General features: G+C 43.8%; 1 protein-coding gene across 4 annotated transcripts in view; it reads left to right on the top strand.

Moving 5' to 3' along the window:
- The first annotated feature begins 9,990 nt into the window (after positions 1–9,990).
- The window catches only part of AFF3 (AF4/FMR2 family member 3), a 618,932-nt gene continuing 603,403 nt past the window's right edge, over positions 9,991–25,519 (top strand). For all 4 annotated transcript variants that reach the window (XM_032255274.1, XM_032255272.1, XM_032255273.1 and 1 more), the window contains exon 1: positions 9,991–10,109. The gene's annotated coding sequence lies outside the window, so the exon portion shown is untranslated. The remainder of the gene's footprint in view (positions 10,110–25,519) is intronic.

Genomic DNA, 25,519 nt, shown 5'->3' with positions numbered 1-25,519 from the left:
ATATGAATCCTTTGCATCTATTTTTTTTTTTAATAAAAGAGACACTTTCCTTATGCTTGTGATGTAACATTCTGTGTGAAGTAAAGGATGTCCTGATGAGCTACCCTGCTCTTCTGTCAGGAATGTTGTACCCAAAAGCCACCCAAATACCATTCAGTTTGTTCCTTTTCTTTCTTGGGAATTAGCACATACATAATTACAATGATAACATACATTTTAATAAATGTAAGATAAACTTACTTTCATAATTTTCACTCTATTTTGCAAGATAGTCACAATTAAACTTATTATTCCTCTATTGAGTGTCAAACTTTGGTCCTGCTTTAAGTGGATTTAAGTGGTGTTTTCCCAGGACCAGTTATCTTTGGCTAATGAGATGTTCTGAACGTCCCTGGAGGAGCCAGAGAAGGCCACCTTGGGAGAGGCTGTTCTTCCCAGATTTCTGAGGGCCTCCCTTCTGAGCTGGGATTTGGCCTCCAGAATCACACAGCCTGAAGTTCAGGTTCCAGCTCCATCCCCTGCTACCACTTTGGCCTGGGAAACTGTCACTGAGGCATTCTTTGAAACACTCAGCACAGGTTTCAGGCATGTGGTAAACACTCAGCTCACAAAAGCTCCTACCAGAATTACTAGGATTATTGTGCCATTAGTGGTTCTACTTTGACTCTGTTCAACATAGTATCCATTTTACTAAGCTTCAACCCTTAAATGTTGCTTGGTTTTTACCAGTTTCAGAATGATTAGATTTGAAGAAGAAAAGACTAATGGAACTAAAACGGGATCTCTACCTTTTAAAGAAAGTTATACATAATTCAAATAGAAATATCAAAACAAGTAGCAAGAAATATCAACAAACAGAAGTCTTAAAAAAACAGAAAAGGCAAATAAACTAAAATAATAAAAGTAAATGGGAAAAAATTCTTTTCTAAAGGACAAATGCCAGGTAAAACACAAACTTTAAGTAAGCTTCTAGGCTCCTAACATATTAATCAAATTGATAAAGAAATATTAAAATTTAAAGAATAAAGACTCTTAGGAAAATGCTTAACATAAAGGAAGCAGAGTTTATGGTATTTCTATTCAAACAAGTTCAAAGTCAATGTAAAATGAATTTCAATTATAATGAGAAATTGAATCATTTTATAAATTGGTTAATCAATACCAAAACTAAAGTTAGCAGGAACATTCATGTGCCCAAACACATAGCATTAAAAGGCAGAAAGCAAAAATTTTAAGACAAAAAGTAATTAACAACCCCCAAAGGAAGGACTACAGTAACAAAGATGTTTCAACCAATGGCATATTGAGTTTGAAAATAATAGCCAACTCTTATCTTCTGTTCTTTAGAACAGTTTCCCAAACAATAAGCACCCTTGTGCCACAGGATTGCCTGAGCCCTTAGGTCACCTACAGAGCTCAGGGCTGCTGACAACTTCAGGTTGGCCACCTCCAGGTTGAGCAGCTTTTTCTGGGACTCCTTAATGACAGCCTAAGCTGACTAGAGTCTGACCACATGGCCCACAGTATGCCAGAGACAGAATACAAGAGCTACACCTGGCTCTCTCCACTGCCCTGCATTAATTGAACATGGGCCAGGAAGCGTCTACCGCCTGGGCATCTGATTACACAACCACCCAAAGAGATCTGCAGGGGCACCTCATGAAGCAGGAAATTTCATTGAGGGGTGCCCGAGGAGCAAGTCACATAGCGTGGATGAGGCTGGGCATCAGGGAGAGTGAGCAGGAGCACGTCCAGGTCTCAGCCCTAAAACTCTTGTCATTATATACTTTGGACATTTCTTTCCAAAAATTTGCTAGGAGCAGAGCAATACTCCTAGCAATGTGTGCACAAACTACAAATAAGGGCTTTATTACTATTTTTTTTCTTTTTGAGAAAGAGTCTCGCTCTGTCACCCAGACTGGAGTACAGTGGTGTGATGTTGGCTCACTGCAACCTCTGCCTCCTGGGTTCAAGCAATTCTTTCAACTTAGCCTCCCAAGTACTATTTTAAAACATTGATATGTAGCTTAGTTCATTACAAAATCCATTCGCAGTTCACAATATCTTTCTTTTTTTTTTTTTTTTTTCAAATGCAGGGTCTCCACTCTGTCATTCAGGCTGGAGTACATTGGCCCAATCACAGCTTACTGCTGCCTCAACCTCCTAGCCTCAAGGGATCCTCTCACCACAGCCTCCCAAGTAGCTGGAAATACAGGCGTGCACCACCACACCTGGCAATTTTTTTAGCTTTTTGTAGAGATAAAAATCTCACCAGGTTGCCCAGGCTGGCCTCAAACTCCTTGGCTCAAGTGATCCTCCAGCCTTGGCCACCCGAAGTGCTGGGATTACAGGAGTGAGCCACTGTGCCTGGCCCACAATTTATTTCAACAATGCATTTTTCAAGAAAAGTAAAGAAAGACTATTAAATTCTTTAAACATAATTGTAACTGTTGTAACATTTTGAATGGTTATTTGTAAAAGTTTACATTTTTCTGACCTATTTGTGTAAACAAAGTTTGTATCAATGGTAAAGAAGTATTTGAAGAAATTATTCTTAAAAAGTCTTGCCTAGGAATTGTATGCAGCCTATCACAAGAGAATTAAAAATAATGTTTATGAAAATTTGGTATTTATTTTAAAACATTATTTCCTAAAATAATATTTCAAATACATAAGACCAACCAATAAAAATGAGACACACACACACCAAATACTGGCTAACATTGTGAATTGAAAGTCATGTACCTGTTTAAAGCTCAGTAAGCCATTTAAAATTTATTTTGGTGATGTAATATAGTCAACCCTACATGGTATCAACTTAATGATTTTTTTTTTTTTTTTGCCTCCTGACATGCTTTAATACCATGTATGAGGACTTATCACTATCCTGTTCCTGTGCTTTCAGTATCTCATTTGTATGCAAATTCTCGTGTATGCAACTTATTCTTCGGTAAATGCTACCAGCAGATTGAGTGTCTCTGTAATTATGTTCCATCCCTGTCGGCCCTATTTGTATCTTATTATATCACTGCTGCAGTCCCTGCTTCATGTTCCAGTCATGAATTACATTCAGAGTGGCCCAGGCAGCAATTTTTCTTACTGGCAATGGGCTGCTCCACATCTCTCCCCTGAATGCATTCCCGGCTTACACAATGTCTTTCTAAAATGCATGCGTGGGACTTGTGCCTCCTTTCCTTTTGTTTCCTTTTTTTAATCTACTTTTTACTTTTATTTTTTTAAGAGTAGGGGTTGCAGCCTCCAACTTCTGAGGATAGCAGCTCAAGCTATCCTCTTGCCTCCACCTTCTGAGCAGCTGGGACTACAAGCCTATGCCACCACGCTTGCCTAATATTTTTTTTTTTTTTTTTTTTTTTTTGAGACGGAGTTTCGCTCTTGTTACCCAGGCTGGAGTGCAATGGCGCGATCTCGGCTCACCGCAACCTCCGCCTCCTGGGTTCAGGCAATTCTCCTGCCTCAGCCTCCTGAGTAGCTGGGATTACAGGCACGCGCCACCATGCCCAGCTAATTTTTTGTATTTTTAGTAGAAACGGGGTTTCACCATGTTGACCAGGATGGTCTTGATCTCTTGACCTTGTGATCCACCCACCTCGGCTTCCCAAAGTGCTGGGATTACAGGTGTGAGCCACTGCGCCCGGCCCACGCTTGCCTAATTTTTAACTTTGTATATAGAGAGGGTCCCACTATGTTGCCCAGGCTGGACTCAAACTACTGGCTTCAAGCAGTCCTTCCACTTCGGCCTCCCAAAGCACTGAGATTACAGGCGTGAGCCACAGTGCTTTTATCTAAAACTAGATGTCATTTGATTCTAACAGAGATATGTTGTTCAGCTAACTTAGCCTCTTCCCATTTTCTTCCTTTTTTTTTTTTTTTTTTTTGAGATGAAGTCTTGTTCTGTCACCCGGGTTGGAGTGCAATGGCATGATCTCAGCTCACTGCAACCTCTGCCTCCTGGGTTTAAGTGATTTTCCTGTCTCAGCCTCCCGAGTAGCTGGGATTATAGGGTTGTGCCACCACTTTCAGGTAATTTTTTTGTGTATTTTTGTAGACACGTATTTCACCATGTTGGCCAGGCTGGTCTAGAACTCCTGACCTCAAATGATACACATGCTTCAGCCTCCCAAAGTGCTGGGATTACAGGTGTGAGCCACTGCTCCTGGCCACTTCTCATTTTCTCCCCTGGTTTGATTTATGTGATTCTAACATATGAGATAAAATCACTTTATATACATGTGTATGTTTTGAGTTGTTTATAACAAGGCTGAGTAATCTAATGAAAATTTCATGTGGGACAGCCATGCCAGGAATAAATATTATATATATAGATTTGCATACAAATATAAACACAATGTGTACACCTGTCTTTACACATACATACAAGTGTATGTGAATGAAGTGTGTGTGTGTGTGTGTGTGTGTGGAGAGAGAGAGAGACAGAGATTGTATGCTCTGGAGCAGTCATGCCTGTATTCAAACCCTAAATCTTTTTTTTTTTTGGAGATGGAGTCTAGGTCTGTTGCCCAGGCTGGAGTGCAGTGGTGCTATCTCAGCTCACTACAACCTCCACCTCCCAGGCTCAAGTAATTTTCCTGCCTCAGCCTCCCCAGTAGCTGGGATTACAGGCACATGCCACCACACCCGCCTAGTTTTTGTATTTTAGTAGAGACGGGGTTTCACCATGTTGGCCAGGCTGGTCTCGAACCCCTGACCTCAGTGATCCGCCTGCCTTAGCCTCCCAAAGTGCTGGGATTACAGAAGTGAACCACTATGCCCGGCCCCTAAATCTATTATTAATGATCTGTTTTACCTTGGACAATTTCTTAATCATCTGTGCCTCATTTTCCTCATTGGTAAAACAAGACTAACTACATTAATGTAATCATAGAAAGTGCTTCTCGGTGCATAGTAAGCTTCAGTAAATGACAGCTTTTTTTTTATTATCACATAGGATAAACAAGAGATATAGATATACACAGAACAGGCACTGATTAGATTCAATCCACTGTTCACTCAGCCAAAATTCGTGGTACCTGCTGAGAGCAGCTACCCTGTCAGCTGTGACGTGGGAGTCCTGCGGGTCAATGAAGATGAAGTCGGGGTCTGATGGGCATTCATGACCCTCATCCCTCCTTGCCCATTCCTGTACCCAACCTCACACCAGGGCAAAATGGGCCACCAACACCCAGCCTGGTTGGAAATTATGATAAATGGTCCCAGTCAGCTCTAACCAGTCTTCCCTCACCCACTGCCACCTTAGCCGTGCCTTTGCTCAATGGGGATTCCTATACACATGTCTCTGTCCCCTCTCAGCCTCACGAAGAGACTCACACAGCCCCTCTGTGTCCTTGCCATCCTTGTGCCCAGAGAGTGCAGGCTGCGTGGGCTTGTTTCCAGGGTCCTGGAGGACAGGACAGGCTGTGTTTCCTACGGCCTCATTCCCAATCACAGGGCATGACTCGGCTGTAAGATGCACTTCTTCCCTCCAGGAAAGCCAAAGGAACTTTGCATGGTAAACAGGGAAACGGCCCAGGAGAGCTACAGCCATAGACACAGTCCTTCCTGGAGGTGGTGGCGAAGCCCCGGCTTCCTCCTGCTGGAGAAGTGGGGCCTGCTTGGTGCCCGGCGTTCCTGCCACCAATCTGCTTGGACACAGAGCATGGCCCAGAACTCTCCCACCATCCTCTAGCCTCACGCCTTGCTCTGCTGGTTCCCCAGGCTCTCTGGACATCCAGGAGACCAAAAACCAAAGATTCATCCTGCGTCAGGACTGTGACAAGTCTTCCCGACCTTTCTAGAACAAAGCTACCCCAGGAAAGGAGAAGGGTCCAGATACACCCAGCCGCACCACTTCTGTAAAAATCTTTGCAGTTGATGGCCTGCTTGGGCAGCAACCATGCCCCTGTGGGAGGATGGGTATTGATTGGGCTTTCCATTTTACAGCTGGGGAAACTGAAGCTCCAGGACGTTACAACTTGCTTGAGGTTACACAGTGACCATTTGACCAAATTGGCGCTTACGTTTGTTTTCCCCTACTGCAGTCTAGTAAGCTTTTCATTCATTTATTCACTCGACAAATATTTACTGAGGTCCTACTATGTGCAACAGGTCCCACAGAGACAGACATGGCCAGGGCCAGCACCACCTCCACCTCACAAAGCCTCCAGTCCCAGGCGGGAGATACACAAGTGACTGATTGATTGTCATTATAAGTGAGGTGGATATTACGTCAGAAGAAGTACGTTTATTAAACATCATGCTAGATGTTCTGCCAGAGGCTGGAAATAATTTTAAATGAATGAATATTGTGACCAGTCCAGCCTCCAGGAATCTGTTGCTGCTCACACTGGATGTCTGCCTTCAGCATGTCCAGCTGCTGGCCATGGCAGGGATGTCTGCATGGGGCAGATGGTGGCAGCAGGCTCCTCTGAGTCCTCCCAGACAGCTCAGGGACAGTGAGGACCTCACGCGGACGCACAGTGGCCGGACACAGCCCAGAGAGGTTGATTGGAGTTTGGTGGGCAGCAGGGGAAAAGTGGAAGGCAACCTGGACATGGTGTGGCTGGAGACGTCCACACCTAAACAACTCGCAGAGAGTGCCTTCTAGAGTCTTGCTCTGTCACCCAGGCTGGAGTGCAGTCGTGTGATCATAGCTCTCTGCAGCGTCAACCTCCCCGGCTCAAGTGATGATCCTACCAACTTGGCCTCCTGAGTAGCAGGTACTATGGGTGTGTGCAACCACACACAGCTGATTTTTTAATTTTTGTAGCAACAGGGCCTCACTATGTTGCCTAGGCTGGTCTCAAACTCCTGGACTCAAGCCGTCCTTCCACCTCGGCCTCCAGAGTAGTTGGGACTACAGGTAGATTTTTTTTTTTTGAGAATGGAGTCTCACTCTGTCACCAGGCTGGAGTGCAGTGGCACAATCTCGGCTCACTGCAACCTCTGCCTCCCAGGTTGGTTCTAACAATTATCCTGCCTTAGTCTCCCATGTAGCTGGGATTACAGGCATGTGCCACCACACCTGGTTAATTTTTGTATTTTAGGAGAAATGGGGTTTTACTATGTTGGCCAGGCTGATCTTGAACTCCTGACTTCAAGCAATCTGCCCACCTCAGCCTCCCAAAGTGCTGGGATTACAGGCATGAGCCACCATGTCCGGCAACCTAGCTATTTTTTAATTTTTAATTATTTTTTGTGCAAACAGGGTCTCACTCTGTTGCCTAGGCTGGTCTTGAACTCCTGGCCTCAAGCAATCCTCCTGCCTCGGCCTCCCAAAGCACTGGGATTACAGGCATAAGCCACCATTCCTGGCCAACTTTGTAATTAAAATGAAGACATTCTGTCTTAGAAGTAGTAGCTCTCCCTGGTATGAAATTTATAAATTTTACAAGGAGTTTACACAATAGTGAGGTAAACAGAATAACCATCATGATAATCCCCACCGCTTGCTGAATACTTACAACATCCTGAGCAGACACTATGTTGTTTAATTTCTACAATCACTCTGTAAGTCGGTACCGTATAGAAGAGGATGCTGAAACTAACATCCTCAAGGTTCCCCTGCTAGTAAATGGTAGAGTCTGGACCCAAGCCCAGGTCTTTCTGGTGGTAGAGCCCACCCTCCTGACTGCCAAATTGTTCACAGTATCATCTAACATGAAGGCAATGGCTTCAGTGCCCGCTGCACAAGGTGAGGAATTTTGCTTTGAGAGGAGCAGGAGGAAGGGTTTTAGCATCCATGGGGATCTGCCAGATAGCCAATGGACGTTGAAGGCACCCTGAGAGAGGAAATAGCATCTGCAAAGCTGTGGCCTAAAGCAGCCTGAAAGCTCAAGAAACCGCGAGTGGTGTGGGATTGCTGGGTGGTGAGGAAGGAAGCGGTATCCAGGATGGCAAGATATGGTGTTGGGGAGTGAGCAGAAGCCGCTGAATCCAACATCTCGCCTGACCAGCCATGGAGCCTTGGGATTTTCCTGTGGGTGACAGGGAGCCATTGAAGAGTTTAAGGACTGGTCGTCGGGTAAGGGGAGTCATCATTTTTGTAGTCTTTTGCAGAGAAAATTTGGAGGCAGTTTGGAAAAACTCTAGAGCCTGACATGTGGGAGATGAGTTAGGAGGTCACGTGTCCCCACATTCCTAATTTTGTATCCTCTTCAGCAGAAAAGTCTTTGCCGCCTATTCTGAGCAGATGTATAATTATTCACAAATGATACACAATACAACTGTATTCACACATTGCATGCATTGAAACATACACAAAATGTAAACACTAAAAACATGACGTAAAAATAGACGTAAGTCTTGGAACTCGATGGAGGTGGTGGCGGCACAACATTGTGAGTGTACTCAATGCCACGGGATTCCCCATCTTAAAATGGCTCATTTTATGGAATGTGAATCTTAACTAAATACACAAACCAGACAAGTGTGGGTGGATAGACATTCAAGTCTTTTCTTCTCATCCCTCAGTGAGTGGTCTGGTGTGCCCTGGGTGCACGTACTTCGGGGATTACGGCAGTGATGGAGGGAGGGCGTGGCTGTGGAGACAGGGATGAGAAGAAGGAACTGAGGGTGGCTGACGAGGTAGAATGGGCAGGGCTTGGTGATGGAAGGTTGAAGAGTATTCAGGAAAGAGAAGAGCATGGGAAGCCTCCCCATTTCCAGTTTGGGTATAAGACAAAGGAAGATTTTCCCGTTGCCAGGACATGAGGCAGCCCATACTGGGATAGTTTTCCAGGGCTTGGGATAGGATTGGGTGGGGAAGTTTCTAGGTCTCCAGTCTGAGGATGAGGATGAACCGGTTTGGATGAGGATAATGGAGGGTCAAACCTGAAGAAGCCAGACTGGCAGAGGCAAAGCAAGAGGTCAGAAGATGGTAAACTCAGAAGCGGGTGGAGACCTGAGGAGCAAGCCGGGACCAGACAGGAGGGAATTCACAGGCCGCGTGATAAGCAAGGAGCGGGGCAGAGGACCGAGCAGGGTTTCCTTCCCGCCAGTCCGACCGGAGGTGCTGGGGAATGTTCTGGAGAACAGCAGAAGCTCGTGACGCTGTGGATGTGGGCTTGGCAAGCAGCATCTGGAAGTGGGAGAGGCCACCCAGGGAGAGCAGGAATCATGAGGCGGAGAGTGGAGCTTACAGGAGGGTGAAGATTAAGACCAAAGAATGGAAGCCTGACGGTGTGAGGAGACCACCTGACAAAAACCGGGAGAAGATGGCATCATGGCAGCCCAGCCAGAAGTTCTGGGAGGAAAGAAATGGTCAACGCTACAGGGGAGACAAACACAGCAGGGGAGGCAAGTAAGACGGGGACGGAAAAAGCATCCATTGGTGAATCGCTGGTGTCATGAGTGAAAATAATTCCAGGAATGAATGGGGAGGAGGAAGGGTGTGGGGCAGAAGCCTAGCGGTGGTGGGTTGACTGTCTGGGAGATGAGGAGGTAACCCCTGGCATGTAGGTTACATAGACCAGCCTTGGGACATCTGATTCCTCGCCTAAGGCTCTTCTCCTTTCCTGATGTAGCTTTGTTCTAGAAAGGTCTGGAAGACTTGCCCCAGTCCTGACACAAGATGAGCCTTTGGTCCTGACCTCTTGGATGCCCAGACAGCCTGGAGAACCAGCAGAGCTTTGGACAATTAAACAGCCCATTGAAATCAACATCCCTGATAATAATATATCTAAGAGATTTCAAAATGTTCCTGGGATCCTTTTACGGGGTCCACATAGGGTTGGAAAGCAGTTGTGTCATAGAGGCTTTCTTCCTTGGCCTCCATGGCCACCTTCCTCTGCTTTTGTCAGCTTGTCTCCCCAGAGTAGACTCCAGGTTCCTGCTTCCAGCCTTCTGGTAGACCAGGCCCTGCCACAAGAGAGAGTTGGCCAGTTGGGTATCTGGTTTAGTCACTCGCCTCCACACTTTCACATCCTCTATCAACACCTGCACACTTGGGTTGTGACCACACATGCTCTTCCTGTTTGTACAGAAAGTGCCATTCAGAAAGCTCACCAGTGAGAAGGGAGCTCCACGCTCAGCCTCAGAAGAAAGACATATAACGACTTACTGGGGAGAGAGAGAAAAGGAACAGGAGCTAAGAGGTAAGATCAAACTGGAGGGCGTGCAGGCCCTCTGGGCTGCCTTGGGTGGAAGAGAAGTAGCCCCCACTTTGTGCCCTGCAGGGTGGCACTCCAAGTAGCTGAGCCCATGCTCTGCTGGGCTGGGCAGCAGGGAGCATTCTTCATCGGCCTCACTGGGATGGTCCAGGCCCTGGTGAACAGCCAGAGAAGTGAGAAGGAAGAGATGGGACGTGTCTAAAATTGGTCACTGAAGCCATGAGACAGAAAGAGAGAGGTGGAGGGTGCACATGAAGAAGACTTAGCCTGGGTGTGAACATGTTCACACACACATTTATGATGTTGGCTGGGGCCTTATGAAAAGCATGTCTTGACTTCATGTGGCCCATTAACTATAACCTCAAAAAAGAGAAACCATGACATGGCCACAGACTGGACCCCAGTCATTGGCCCCAGTGAGTGAGCTCACAAGGAGAGAGCATGGGTGGTTCCACGTAAGGCCACCGTCACGCCTGCAGAAATGACTTTGAATGAATGACCTTCTTTCTCACCGTTAGGGGCTAAGAGCACTATCTTTGTATTCCTTAGATGGCACATTTTACATGTGTATATTTGTGTGTGTGTGTGCATATACACATCATATATTTATATACATTACACTGTGTGTATATGTGTGTTTATGTGTGTGTATATATATATACATATACATACACATATGATTTAATGCAATATACACCGTGACTAGATTTTTGAAATCAAAGAGAACTAATAGTAAGACAAAGAGTTTTTTTCCTAATATGTGATTTCCTTGCTGTTTAAGTCTCACAAATATAAAAATGAAATAATACCTAGATATGCATTTCATAATTCCTTTTATTCAGAGGGGATTCAGGTGCTAAAAGCCAAGCGTTTACAATAACAAAGTGGGGTGAATTCATTTCCTTGAATGTTGATTGCACAAACTATTCATCAAAAAATATCGTCTCTGCCTTTATTAAAAGCATGTGTTCCTTGGTGCAAAATTTAAGAATGTTCTAAGTACAAGAGCACCTTCTTTACCTAGGGCTGTCCCATCTCACTGTTAAGTGAAGTGATTACAGTGAAAGTAATTCAGACATTCAGTATTCTTAGAGTTTTCGTTGTGTTTCTGTCAACTGCTATTCTCTTGTTCTAGGCATTACCCACACTTAGTGTTTTTGTTGTGTTATGCATATTTATATTTGATTTGAGTTTAGAAACTAGAAAAATATATACATTGCTTATTTTCTAGATTTGGAGGTTTAAATCCTCACTCTAACATGATGACTTTGGGCAAGTCACCATACATCTCTGCATCAGAGTTCCTACATTTGTAACACAAGTACAATCGTACTCCCTTGCTCTTAAGAATTAAATGAAGCCGGGCGCGGTGGCTCACGCCTGTAATCCCAGCACTTTGGGAGGCCGAGGCGGGTGGATCACGAGGTCAAGAGATCGAGACCATCCTGGTCAACACGGTGAAACCCCGTCTCTACTAAAACTACAAAAAATCAGCTGGGCATGGTGGCGCGTGCCTGTAATCCCAACTACTCAGGAGGCTGAGGCAGGAGAATTGCCTGCACCCAGGAGGCGGAGGTTGCGGTGAGCCGAGATTGCGCCATTGCACTCCAGCCTGGGTAACAAGAGTGAAACTCTGCCTCAAAAAAAAAAAAAAAGAATTAAATGAGCTAATACATGCCGAGTGCTTAGAAGAGTGCCTAGGACATTGAATGGTCTCAGTAAGTATTAGCAGCTGTTGTCATTGTCACTGTCATCATCATTATCATCATCACTGTCTTTTGTACAATTAAGCCATCAGACTTGAAGGGACATGGTAGGAGGTTGGAAAAGGTGAAAGTTGGGAGATGGTGTGTGTAAAATGGGTTTGGGAAGCGACACTTAAGGTCAGCGCAGTGACATCACAGTCCTTACACTGTAGCTGTAGACAAGTAGTGAGCAGAAGAAGGAAAAGCACAGAACAGCCCTCCCTAGGAGGCCCACTTGTGAGAGGAGCATGCTTTGGAGCTCTGTGGGCTCAATCACATGTACTCATATACATCTTGTACAGCAACCCAGGAAATAGATACATGTAACAATGACATCCAAATGGTAGTACATAACATGCATTCAGTGCCTGTCAGGTGTGAGACATGCACTCAGCATTTTATGCACATTTTGTTATTGTAGCTGAGCCATTGCGATTATGCTTATTTTAGAGGAGAGACTGGTAGATAGCCTAAGAATACAGAGTTAGGAAATAGCAGCATTGGGATCTGACCATCTCCAGATTCTATACCCCAATGCCCCAGGCATCACACCCAGAATACAAAGCAAATAGTAATAAAACGTGACCAGCGAGGACGCCTAGTCCCAGAGAGTGTAAGAAGCAAGTTCAAAGTCACAGTCAGAGCTAAAGGCATGGTGAGGAGCTGGATTATGGTTTCCAAATTTCCATTCTTTTTTCTACACCACTGCTCAGAGGATGGACCCGTAGTCTGACATCCTGCCTATCAAGGTTGACAGCTCATAAATCACTTTTATCTTCTGCACTTCCATATCTTTTTCTGTGAAGTGGGTATGTCCTGTCCTTCAGAGTTCGCAGGATTTTATAAGGGCTCAAGGAGTCTACATATGTAAAATGCTGTTATATTATTTCCGAGTCATGTAAGGAAAATGTGTTGAAACCCACCTTCGGTAAAGGCAAGTTAAATGGGAAGGAAAAGTACAAATGATGTTGGTTCTTAATGACATGTCATTAGATATGATTTAACTTGTTCTTTCAAATGACCCCTTTGTACTCTCTGGAGCTGATGTTCCATAATTTGCAGAACCATTCACATATATGAAAATGTAGTTGATTTCCAATTTTTGAATATTACAAGTCAAATTGCAATGGCTGTTCTAGAAATCCTTTAGTGCAATCATCCTATTTGTTCTTTCAGTATTTCCCAGTCTGATAAGCAAGGCATATTTCATTTCTGTTTTCATTTGCCTTTTTTTTTGGTTATTAGTGAGTTGATTCTCAATGTTTTAAAACATAGCTTTGCCAAAAACTAAAAACATTAGTCTTCATCCAGAAAACAGCCAAAAATACATGCTACTTTTAAAGTGAAATGGCACCATTGTTCTCATCATTAAAATACAAGCAGGTGTTTGTGTACAAATATAAACCTATTAAAAGCATCTTGCACAGATATTCCTCTTTATAGCTTTTATCTCTGCTAAAAATGAGGGATTATAATGAATACAAGACAACTAGACTCCTGCAATAACTAATAAACATGACAATTTGATTTATTGCTGTTCCTTGACTATAGCCTGTTGACAGATTTTTCTTTATGGAAAAATTACCATGGTTTAAATCTCTATTGTATGGCACTTAATTCAATCAGCAATATGTTACCAATTAGATCCTGCTTAAACTACCATCAGCCAGCCGGCCAGGGGACATGTTAAATAGAATGACAATCAGATAACTAGTAAAATGCTTTGTGGCAGCTTTCTCAAGGCCAAGGAGCAATGTGGAGACCATGGATAAGGAAGAGAGAAAGGGCAAATAGAGCTTTTACTTTTCTCCATCCTAAAAACTGAAATTGTTTCAAGCTCTCCTAAAAGCATGCAAAGAGTTTGTGTATGAGTGGTGGTTGTATAAGTTATTCACCACTCCCCTTCGACCCCTTCATCTTCTTGCCCCTTTGATGGTAAATTGGCAAACAGGAAGGTGTTCTACCCCCAAATCCTCGCTAATGTGATGATGCATATCTTCAACTCAGTTGTCGTGTCCCATTTAGTGGTGTCTTTTATTTATTTATTTATTTATTTATTTAGAGACAGAGTCTCACTCTGTCACCCAGGCTGGAGTGCAGTGGCGTGATCTCAGCTCACTGCAACCTCCACCTCCTGGGTTCAAATGATTCTCCTACTTCAGCCTCCCGAGTAGCTGGGATTACAGGCGCCCACCATCACACCCAGCTAATTTTTGTATTTTTAGTAGAGATGGGGTTTCACCATATTGGCCAGGCTGGTCTCGAACTCCTGACATCAGGTGATCCGCCCGCCTTGGCCTCCCAAAGTGCTGGGATTACAGACATGAGCCACAGCACCTGGCCTAGTGGTGTCTTTTAAGATTTCACCTTTCTCCCCAGCCCTGGATGATGACCACATAAAGAAAAATCTTCAGGCCGGACGCGGTGGCTCATGCCTGTAATCCCAGCACTTTGGGAGGCCGAGGCGGGTGGATCACGAGGTCAAGAGATCGAGACCATCCTGGTCAACATGGTGAAACCCCGTCTCTACTAAAAATACAAAAAATTAGCTGGGCATGGTGGCGCGTGCCTGTAATCCCAGCTACTCAGGAGGCTGAGGCAGGAGAATTGCCTGAACCCAGGAGGCGGAGGTTGCGGTGAGCCGAGATCGCGCCATTGCACTCCAGCCTGGGTAACAAGAGTGAAACTCTGTCTCAAAAAAAAAAAAAAAAAGTCTTCGTAAGTGATATGAGCTCCCTTTTTCTGTTTTTTTTCCTCTGGTTGTATCAGACAGTGCTCCTGTTGCAAAAGACAGAAACAGAATCAGGCTATGCTGAACAAAATGTCAATCTATTGGAACAATAGTGGTGGCTAACTGACTTAAAATAGAGCAGCAAGAAGAGGTAAGAACACCATTAAGAACCACAGGAATGGAACATGGCAACAGTCTGGGCCATAAAATGGGCTGCCACAGTGACAGATACGACCTCAGTTGTCCCCATATTGGGATGTCAGAGTGGACAGAGTGATGACCCCTGTTTAGGTCACATGCCTGTCCCTTGGGGCAAGATCAGACCCTTCATTACACTTCTGCTTCCCAGAGCTATGCATAGTGAGGCATCCCCAGAAGGAAGACTGCAGTGGTAACAGGAAAAGAAGATGGTTGATGTTGACAGCAAAAAAAAAAAATCACAAATTTCTTCCACAGAGTCATTGCACGGTGAGCTCTGAGGGGAAGCTGGCTTGTTATCATGGGCAATCTATCCGTTGGTGGGTTTGTTTGCAGAGATAGGCAGACAAAAGGGAGAACTGGCAGATGGCCACCCCATGCCTCCTGCATTCGCATTCTGGTTGCTTTGCTTCCACAGCTGGGAATGGAGTATGAAGACCAAGAAATTTTCTTAAAGATATGAGCAGTTATCTGGAACTCTCCACAAAAATCATAGTAATGGGTAATATTTCCCAGCTCCTACTCTACACTGGGCATAGATGTTATGGACATTTTCTGAGTCCCACAAAACCCTTGCAAAGCAGATATGATACAATCCTTTCACCTATGGAGAACGGAGACTCCAAGAGCCTCAGTGACCCCGGAGGCTAAGTGACCCTCAGTGCATATAGATGAGAGGTCCCTGGCCAGTCTACCCAACTGTGAAACCTCCATGCCAGCTCCCTCAGGGCGATCCTGAGTCTAGGCTGCACAAGCAGTTCATGTGGTAGTATTTGAATAAAATCCCTTTCCTCCAGGGTGTGTGTGTGTGTGTGTGTGTGTGTGTGTGTGTGTGCGCACGCGTGCACATGCACGCACCAGACACACATAATCAGGAAGAATCCAGGAAAGTTAGGGGCTCAGAGGAAAAACATCCCATGTGTTACAACTTTGCCTGAGCTGTCCCTATTTCTAAATGCTGTGACAATATTTTCTGAAGCAAAGATCAAAGGACATATGGTCTGACTCATGGGTTAACAAAGGGAAAAATCTTTGAAACTGAGAATATCTGGGACGTTCTGAGATGTATGGCTGCAGTTATTCCCAGAGCACCTGGAAATCATGAAGTTCTTTGGGAAACGCCATGAAATGCTGACACATTAAATCCCGTTCTCCAAACTAAGAATGATTTTACTAGCACAGATTAGGACAGCCTTATACATCAGTTATATAACTTCATACATGTGAGATCCCATGCCACGAAAATAATAAAGATCTTGTAATCTGTTTGTATCAGCTGTAAAATCACTCAAAATAATAGAATTCTTTATACATAAATAGATTTCTTGTGGCCAAAAAAAAAAAAAAAAGCCAGGAAGAAAATACACTGGGAAAATGGAATGCAATTCATAAAAGGCATCAAAACTTAAATACCTAGAAAAGAATTTAAGAGGAAACACATAAGACCTATAAAAAGAGAATCTATAAAATCTACTGAGCGATGTAAAACATGTATAAATGGAAACATATACCAAGTAGAAAACTCAGTATCAACTGTCAACAAACTAATTTTTATTTTAAAACATTAAATTAAAATTCCAATGCATTTGGGGAGGGAGAGGACTTGATAAAATTTAAATGTCAAATTTTAAATTAATTTTAGATAAGAACAACCAGGACACTTTTGAAAAAAAAAAATGAGAAAAAGAGGAAGTGTGGTACTTGCTTTGTCAGATACAAAAGCTTCAGTGGTCACATAGCTCCAGATGGATAAACAGATCAATGGGGGAGAAGAGAAAGTGTGAAAACACATACCCATTCACACATGTGCCCATTTAGAATATGGGAAAAGCCCCTTTTCAAATCAGTAATTTCAAGAATGAAGACAGTAATAGTGAGAATTGTCAGTCTTTATTTGACTTGGTTCTTCAGCTGATTTGACACATTCACTCCTTCCTTCTGGAAACCTTCCACCTCTACCTCCCAGGTCATCATCCTCTTACTCTTTTCCTACTTCACTGGCCGCGCATTCTCGGTCTCCCTTTTGGATGCCTTCTCTATCTCTCCCACATCTCTGGGTGGTGAAGTGCCTGCTCCCTGGATCGCTCTGCTTTATCTGCATTCCCTTCCAGATGATCTGGTCCACTGTGACCACTAAAACACCAACAACGCCCAAACTTACATCTCCCTGCCCTGACTTATTTCCTGACGGCAGACCAAGCTCTCCCACAACACCCAGTCTCTCCTTTTAAATGTGTATGCAACCTCACATCTTAACATGTCTAAAACAGAGCTGCTCATTTCTCTAACTCCAGCCCCGTTCCTCCCACAGTTTTCTCACATCCCCAAAAAGCCCCTTCCTTCTTCCAGTGTCAGCCTAGGATCTTGAAGCCATCCTTCACTTCCTTCCTTCACAACCCACAGCTAATCCGTCAGCAAATCCCATCCGTGTGTTCCTTGAAATCATCCAGAATTAAATTGCTTCTTACCACTTTAGCCTCTGCCTCCCTGGTCCTGGACACTATGGTCTCTCCCCTGCTCTCCAAACTAATCTCCTTCTTTCCACACTCTCCCTCCTTCACTCTGTTCTTAGCACAGAGCCAGAGGAATTCTTATAACACTCAAGTCAAAATATGTGATTGTTCAGAACTCTCCTGTGGGTCCCTACTTCACTGTTCCAGTTGTCCCTTGCTGCATAACCAACTACCCTAGACCATGGTGGCTCAAAACAACCTTCCGAATTTGCTCAAGCTGTCATGGGTCTTTGGTGGTCTGGGCTGGCTGAGCAGGAGGATCCCCTTCCACTCACGTGTCTGATGCCTTGCAGCTACCTGGGCTCTCTCTCTTCACGTGGCATCTCCTTCTCCCTGTGCCTTGGGCTTCTCACAGAATGGCTGTCTTTTGATAGTTGCACTTTCCGCATTGTGATTGGTTTCTAAAAGGCAGGAAGCAGAAGCTGCCATACCAGTTAAGAGTTGCTCCTAAAATACACAGCAGCCTTATGCTATCTTCTATTAACCAAAGCAGTCACCAGGCGTGCTCAGACTCAAGGAGGTTGAGGGATAGATTCCACCTCCTGAGGGAGGCATGGCAATGTCACAATGCAAAACGGCTCATGAGCGCTACTATGGCCTTCTTTGGGAAATACAAGCCACTGTCCTCACCCAGTGCACAATCCAAGGCCTTCACCGTTGACCTATCAGGGGCTACATGATCAGGCTCCCATTACCCCCCTGAACTGTTCTAGCACCCTCTCCCTTATTTATGGCACTGCTCCAGTAGAGCGGTCTCTTCATTTCTTGAACACTCCCATGTCATGGCCTAGCACTCTGCTTGGAGCTCTTCGTCAGATGCATAGGTCACCTCTCACTTCCTTTAGCTCTCTGCCCAATGCCACTATTTCAGAGAGAGCTTCCCTCACCACCCTGTACAAAATAGCCAGCCTCTCCCTGTTCACTGCATTTAGCTCCATTTAACATGTATATTTAGTTGACATTATCTGCTGTTCCCATTAGAATGAACGTTCCTTCTTGTATCCCAAGGACCTAGAACGATGCCTGCTCAGAGTGGCTCTTAGATAAACTGCTTGCTGTGTAGGTGAATGATTGGATGAGTGAGTATTCAGTAAATGATACTGAGACACTGTCTAACTGCTATGGGTGGTGGAGAGGGGAGTAAAAACTAGATGCAAACCTAGTATATTAAACCAAAATAAATTCTAAGAGGATTGTCATGTGAGATGATAAAGCTGTAAAATGGTCGGGCATGGTGGCTCACGCCTGTAATCCCAGCACTTTGGGAGGCCGACGGCGGTGGGAGAGGGTGGATCACGAGGTCAGGAGGTCGAGACCAGCCTGGCCAAGATGGTGAAACCCCATCTCTACTAAAAATACAAAAATTAGCTGGGCACGGTGGTGGGCGCCTATAATCTCTGTACTCAGGCAGCTGAGGCAGGAAAATTGCTTGAACCTGAGAGGCAGAGGTTGCAGTGAGCTGAGATAGCACCACTGAACTCCTGGGCAACAGAGCAATACTCCGTCTCAAGAATAAATAAATAAATAAATAATACAGCTGTAAAATTACCAGGGAAAATTCAGGTAAAGATTAAATAATCTTGGGATCAAAGAGGTTTTTGTAAGCCTGATACTAAATAAATAAAGTAGAAATGAAAATAAGGATAGCTTAGACTCTTTTGAAAATACCACAGAAACATACAAAAATGAACAGCAAACCTGGAAAAATACTTCAATATGTAATGACAACTTACTCTCCTTCATCTATAAGGAGCTCTGTCAAATAAATTTGGAAAAAATACAGATGCCCAATAAGTATTTGGGAAGAAAAAGTTTACTTTATTAGTAAACCAAAACCACACATGGAAATACAATAATATTGACAAAATTTTAATGCTGGTATTAGTGTTAGAAAATGGCATATTTTCATACAAGGCTTATATGAACACATGTTGGTGCAAACTTTCCTGTGGGTAATCCCCTGTAGCTGTCAAAAGCCTTAAAAACTAGATATTTCTCCTGATGGGTGTGTGTGCAAACATATTTATCATAATGTGTTTTATCATAGGAAAAACTTGGAAACAAGCTACATTTCCAAAGATAGTAGCTTGAGAAAATTGTACCATATTAGTCCAGTGAAATACTATGTGATCATGTAAAATCCTGATATATATTTCTTTTGAAATATAAAGATGGCCCCTATATATTATTCAGTGAAACAAAATTGATTAAGAAGTAGTACATATTAGCCGGGCATGGTAGTGGGCACCTGTAAACCCAGCTACTTGGGAGGCTGAGGCAAGAGAATTGCTTGAACCTGGGAGGCAGAGGTTGCAATGAGCCGAGATCGTGCCACTGCACTCCAGCCTGGGCAACATAGTGAGACTCTGTCTCAAAAAAATAAAAAAATAAAGATTTTAGGCTGGGCACAGTGGCTCACACCTGTCATCCTGGGCAAATCACCCTGAGGTCAGGAGTTCGAGACCAGCCTAACCAACATGGAGAAACCCCCCTCTACTAAAAGTACAAAATTAGCTGACATGGTGGTGATGCATGCCTGTAATCCCAGCTACTTGGGAGGCTGAGGCAGGAGAATCACTTGAACCCAGGAGGTGGAGGTTGCAGTGAGCTGAGATCGCGCCATTGTACTACAGTCTGGGCAACAAGAGTGAAACTCTGTCTCAAAAAAAAAAGAAGAAGAAGAAGTAGTACATGAGAGCCAGCACAGTGGCGGCATGTGCCTGTAATCCCGGCTGCTGGGGAGGCGGAGAAAGGAAAATTGCTTGAGTCCAGGAGTTCAAGGCTGTAAGCCACTATGATCATGCCTGTGAATGGCCACTGCACTCCATCCTCGACTACATTGTGAGACCCTGCCTCTAAAAGAATAAAAAGTAATACGTATAGTATGACTGCACTCTGGTTCAAAACAAACATCAAAACATATATACTAGAAGATATATATTCAAACGTTAAAGTGGATATTTCCAGTGCAGAAATTGTGGACAAGTCCAGGGTTTTTTTGTTTTTTTTTTTTAATCCTTTTTACTTATTTTATTTTATTTTATAGAGACAGAGTCTGGCTCTGTCACCCGTACAGAGTGAAGTGATAATCACAGTTCACCGCAGCCTCCAACTCCTGGGCTCAAGTGATCCTCTGGCCTCAGCCTCCCAAAGTGCTGAAACAGGTGTGAGCCACCACACCCAGCCAGCAATGTTCTCCTTTAAAGAGAACATCTCTTATATTTTAAGAGAGCCAGTCGGGGGCGAAAGCTCACGCTTGTAATCCCAGCACTTTGAGAGACTGAGGTGGGTAGATCACGAAGTCAGGAGTTCAAGACCAGCCCGACCAACATGGTGAAACCCTGTCTCTACTAAAAACACAAAAATTAGCTGGATGTGGTGGCAGGCACCTGTAATCCCAGCTACTCAGGAGGCTGAGGCGGGAGAATGGCTTGAACCTGGGAGGTGGAGGTTGCAGTTAGCCGAGATTGCACCATTGCACTCCAGTCTGGATGACAGAGCGAGACTCTGTCTAAAAAAAAAAATGAAATAAAAAATAAAATAAAATATGAGAGCCAGATATGGTGGTGTGTGCCTGTAATTCCAGCTATGGGATGCCAAGGTGGAAGGATCGCTTGAGCCCCAAGAGTCTGAGGCTGCTGTAAGCTGATCACACCTCTGTACTCCAGCCTGCAAGACAAGATAAAACCCTGTATCTAAAAAGAAAAAGCAAAGAGCAGTGGAGGCCAAAATTTTAAGAGAAAAACAGAACATTGAGAAAACCCAACCCACTGACCTAATTTTTTCTTTCAAATTTGAAAAGACCAGCATCATTCAATTTAAAAAATTGTTTAATAATATATTTAATACAAAACAAGAAAAAATATTATCATTTCAATGTGTAATTAATATAAACACAGGAAATGAGATAAATAACATTTTTTTGAGTACTAAGTCTTCAAATTAGATTAGCCATGATTCGAACGCTCAGCAGACACCTTGGGATAGAGGTTTCCATAGCGGACAGCGAGGGTCTGGTTATTCACTTGGCATTAGTGTATACTGTCTTGATACCTCATTTAATTTTCAACTGAAGCTGAAGATGGAGAGGAAAAAAGATATCACATCTTTTTATTTCCAAGAAATTTCTCAAGTCCTTTTCTTATCTCTTCATTAACTTCTTATATCTTATTGATCTTTCCCTTGATTAAGCAGAAAAAAGACTTAACTGCATTCTTTGTCTTTTTGGTGGTGTTGGCTTTGTTTTGTTGTTTCTAGAGCTGGACTGTTTTGTTTTACTTGTTTATTTTTAATTATTTTTCGATTGACAAAAATGTGTATATTTATGGCACATTGCATGATGCTTTGATATAGGTATACATTGTGGGATGGCTAAATCAAGCTATTTAGCATATGTATTAATATGTATTACTTGTCATTTACTTATTTTGTGTGTGTTGTGAGGATACTTAAAATCTATTCTCTTAGCAATTTTCAAGTACATAATACATTGTTAGTAAAGTGTAGTTACCTTGCTGTACAAGATCTCCTGAACTTATTCCTACTCTCTGAGGCATCCTTCAATTTCAATAGCAGAATCCTAGATATAACCTGTGGTCTTAGATGGGGAACCAATTCTTCAAGATGTGGAACTAAGAATGTTCTGCCAAAGGAGGTGGAATGTGTGGCAGCCTGGTCCTTCCTCAGAGCTGTGAGCAGTGTGACCCTTAAGGCAGGTGCTCCATCCCACCCTGACTCCTTCATATCCTGGCTGGGTGAGGGTGAGTCAGCTACCTGTTCTATAAAAGGGGATGGCAAATTCAATGAGCAAAGATATGAACCTTTCTTAGAACAGTGTCAGGCATATAGTAGGTGCTCAACAAACATTAGCTTTTAACAGTACTATTATCTTCTAATGCCGGCATGACACACAGATGGAACTTTAAAAGTGTTTATGCACGCTTGTAATCCTAGCACTTTGGGAGGCCGAGGCAGGTGGATCACTTGAGGTCAGAAGTTCGAGACCAGCCCAGCCAACATGGTGAAACCCTGTCTCTACCAAAAACACAAAAATGAGCCAAGCGTGGTCGTGTGCGCCTGTAATCCCAGCTACTCAGGAGGCTGAGGCAGGAGAATCACTTGAACCTGGGAGGCGGAGGTTGCAGTGAGCTGAGATCGTGCCACTGTACTACTTTAGCCTGGGAGACAGAGTGAGACTTTGTCTCAGAAAAAAAAAAAGGTTATGCATTCTCTTGTAGTCATTCATTCCTAGATCCCTGGGGTACATGTGGTACTCTTTGGCAGCCACACTCTTGTTTTCTTTCAACATTTGACTCATATATAATGGAGAGGGTACTGCAAGAGTTCTTTAATTCTTGAGAAGTCTATTTTAAAAGGCAGCCTCTCCCAGGAAAACTGCGCTCACATCATATCATTAATACTAACCTGAAAATCATACTCATTCAAGTAGTTTAAGGGATGAGAAAACACCGTGGACAGACTGAACCAGCACTTCCTCAGTTTGGTTAAACAAATAATAAACTCTGTCCCCGGGTGTGAGTTTCCCAGGATTAGTGAGCTGCCCTGTTCTTAAGGAGTGGCTGGAATGTTGAGTGCATTTTTGTTTGTTTGTTTGTTTTTTAAATAGGGTGTTTATAATCTGGGGCTAGAGAAACTCAGAGCTGAAAATATTGCTATGGAGTTTCTGACCATTAATTTTATGAGTCTATTATTCAATCTATATTGTTGTCTGGCCTGCAATTATATTTTTGTACTTTAAGAGATGCTTGAAAATCTTTGTTTAGAAATGAAGTGTGAATGGTTAACCTTCTGGCCTGGCAGGTGCCCTCTGTCATCCCAACTGAGAAGTCTGTGGTATTGCTAGTGTCTCTGTGGGGCTGTCCCGGAGGCAGCTCATGCCCCGGGGAGCTGCGACGGCAACCCAGTGATCTCATCAACCCACACTGCAGCAGATGATTTTGCTCACAAACCTCCTAAAAGAACGCCAGGAAATTTCAGACTCTGAGGCTTCCTGGAAATCAGTATTTGAAACTGCCCCTTTCGTGCCCGGGGGCTTTTATTTCTTGTGCAGTGCACGTGCTGTACTATGCATTGCTATAAGATTTGTGCAGGCAGTGATATGCCCGTGGGCACCAGGCCCATGGATGGAAACTAAAATCCAGCACACACTCCATTTGCTCAGAGAAAGGGAAACCTGTTTTCTAATTCTCATAAAGGCATCGGCATCTCATCAAGCCCTGTGCCCATGGGGTGTGCTCTTCAGAGCGGGTGTCTGCAGAGGACAGGCCCACGTGAGGGGAGTATCTGGTCTGGCAGAAATCTGGGGTGCAGAAAAGGGGAGCTGGAAAGGAGCCACGCCTGCAGAGCAGTCTCGGGTACATCAGTTTTAGGAAGGATGACATCTGCAAGCTATGAAACTAGTCATAACACCGAATGCACTAACACCGAATGTGCTGAACTTCTGGAAACTTCATGCACCCTACCTGAGTTTGGAGACTCCTATCTTAGTCATTCTGCTTCACGTGCCACATGCTGTCAACTGACAGCGAGCTACTGAAAGTGTGACATCTACAAAATGCCTCCCTTAGGATAGGGATTCCCACTGGCAGCATTTGGCCGTGGCATGCTTCCTTTTCATGCACAGTGTGAGTTGTATGAGGCAGAACTACATAGAGGCCACCTGTAAAGGCTTCAACGAGTGTTAGACCTGGACTGAAATCCCAACTGTGCCTCCGACTATAAATTATTATTAATCATCACTCATTGAGCACTTACGTGCCAGGCACTAGAAGCTATGTGACCATGAGCAAATTACTTTTCTCTCTGAGTCTCAATTTACTCTTCAGTTAAAATGGGGACAATAATGGATCTCTCATCTGGGTTGTTGTGAAGATTTATTGAGGCTGTGTGCAATGCATTTAGAGTGCCAGGAACATGCTAGGCACTCAGTAAAAATTAGCTATTTTTATTATATAGACACTGGACCTGCATCAGCTTTAACGTGCCAATTACTTGAAGAACAAATGAATTAGACGTATTGGGAAGAGGGTTAATTCCTCAGGCTGGTGGGGCATTTTGTGAAGCACAATAGTAATTTTCTAAATGGCTCTGAGTAACCAGTAAAAAAGCATGCATGTAGCACAGGCCCCATTGGTTTCCTGGAGAGTAAATTGCCCAGCAGAATGACCTGACAATTACTTGCTTGTAAAGAGAACTGTTTTATACATGAATATGTACACACACACACACACACACACACACACACACACACACACTTAGTTGTAGCACATTTGCCAAGAAAACTACTAAACTGATGCTTTTGCCTAAATGCCCAATTGCTTTTGTTTTGCATAAAGTTTCACATGTATGATTTAGACCTTACAATCAGCCATTGTTTACATTGGGAAGCATCAACCCAGAGTAACTGGCAAGCAGGGTATTCAAGTGATACAGTGATATCTGTGCTGCAGTTTCCTATGATTTGGGGTGAAAACTCATTCAGGATTTTTGTTTCAGAATCTCATCAAAATTGATCTTTTGGTTATGTTAAGTGGTTGCTGCTGCTAAGGCAGTCAATGGTGACAATGCCCATGAAATCAGGGGATCTGAGAAGGTGGCCAAGCCTAGGAGCTGTGGTCCTGTGTTGTGTCCAGAGACAGATGCTCTGGAGCTGCCTGACCATTGGCCCTGAACTCTGACCCCACTCCCTCCCTCTGTACTGCAGGACACAGAAATGTGTCCACAGGAAGTATATACAAATTAAATGTCTCCATGCTGAGAACTTAGAGGTCATCTATTCTAACCATCCTCTCCCTTCCCCGCACACTTTGATATGTAGTCAACAGCTCTGTTTAACTAATTCTGGCAATGAAACCTTTTGACAGAGCCATTCCTTTTCTCAAAGAGTTCTAATTACTTCAAAGTCCTTTATTTCAAACTGAAGTCAGCCTCTTTGTAATTTCTACCCTTGTGTCCCATTTCGCCTTCTGGTGTCACAGTGGATCAATCTAAGGCCATGGGATTAACTTAAGCATGCAGGTCATAATTCTCTGCATTCAAAGCCTCCTCGGGGCCAAATAACAATAACCAACATTTATTAATCTCCAGTGGCATGGGTTTGAAGAGGCAGACTCTGGGAAGGTCATTGCCTGACCTCTGAAATTAATTTCCTTCAGTGGGTCATTCTGGTCTTCCTTAACCAAACACAAA

This window comes from Sapajus apella, unplaced genomic scaffold (assembly GCF_009761245.1).
Source record: "Sapajus apella isolate SASKATOON/1434 unplaced genomic scaffold, GSC_monkey_1.0 scaffold89, whole genome shotgun sequence".
Classification (NCBI taxonomy): Eukaryota; Metazoa; Chordata; class Mammalia; order Primates; family Cebidae; genus Sapajus; species Sapajus apella.
Note: the sequence above shows the minus strand (reverse complement) of the source record. Positions and strands in the feature narration are given on the sequence as shown.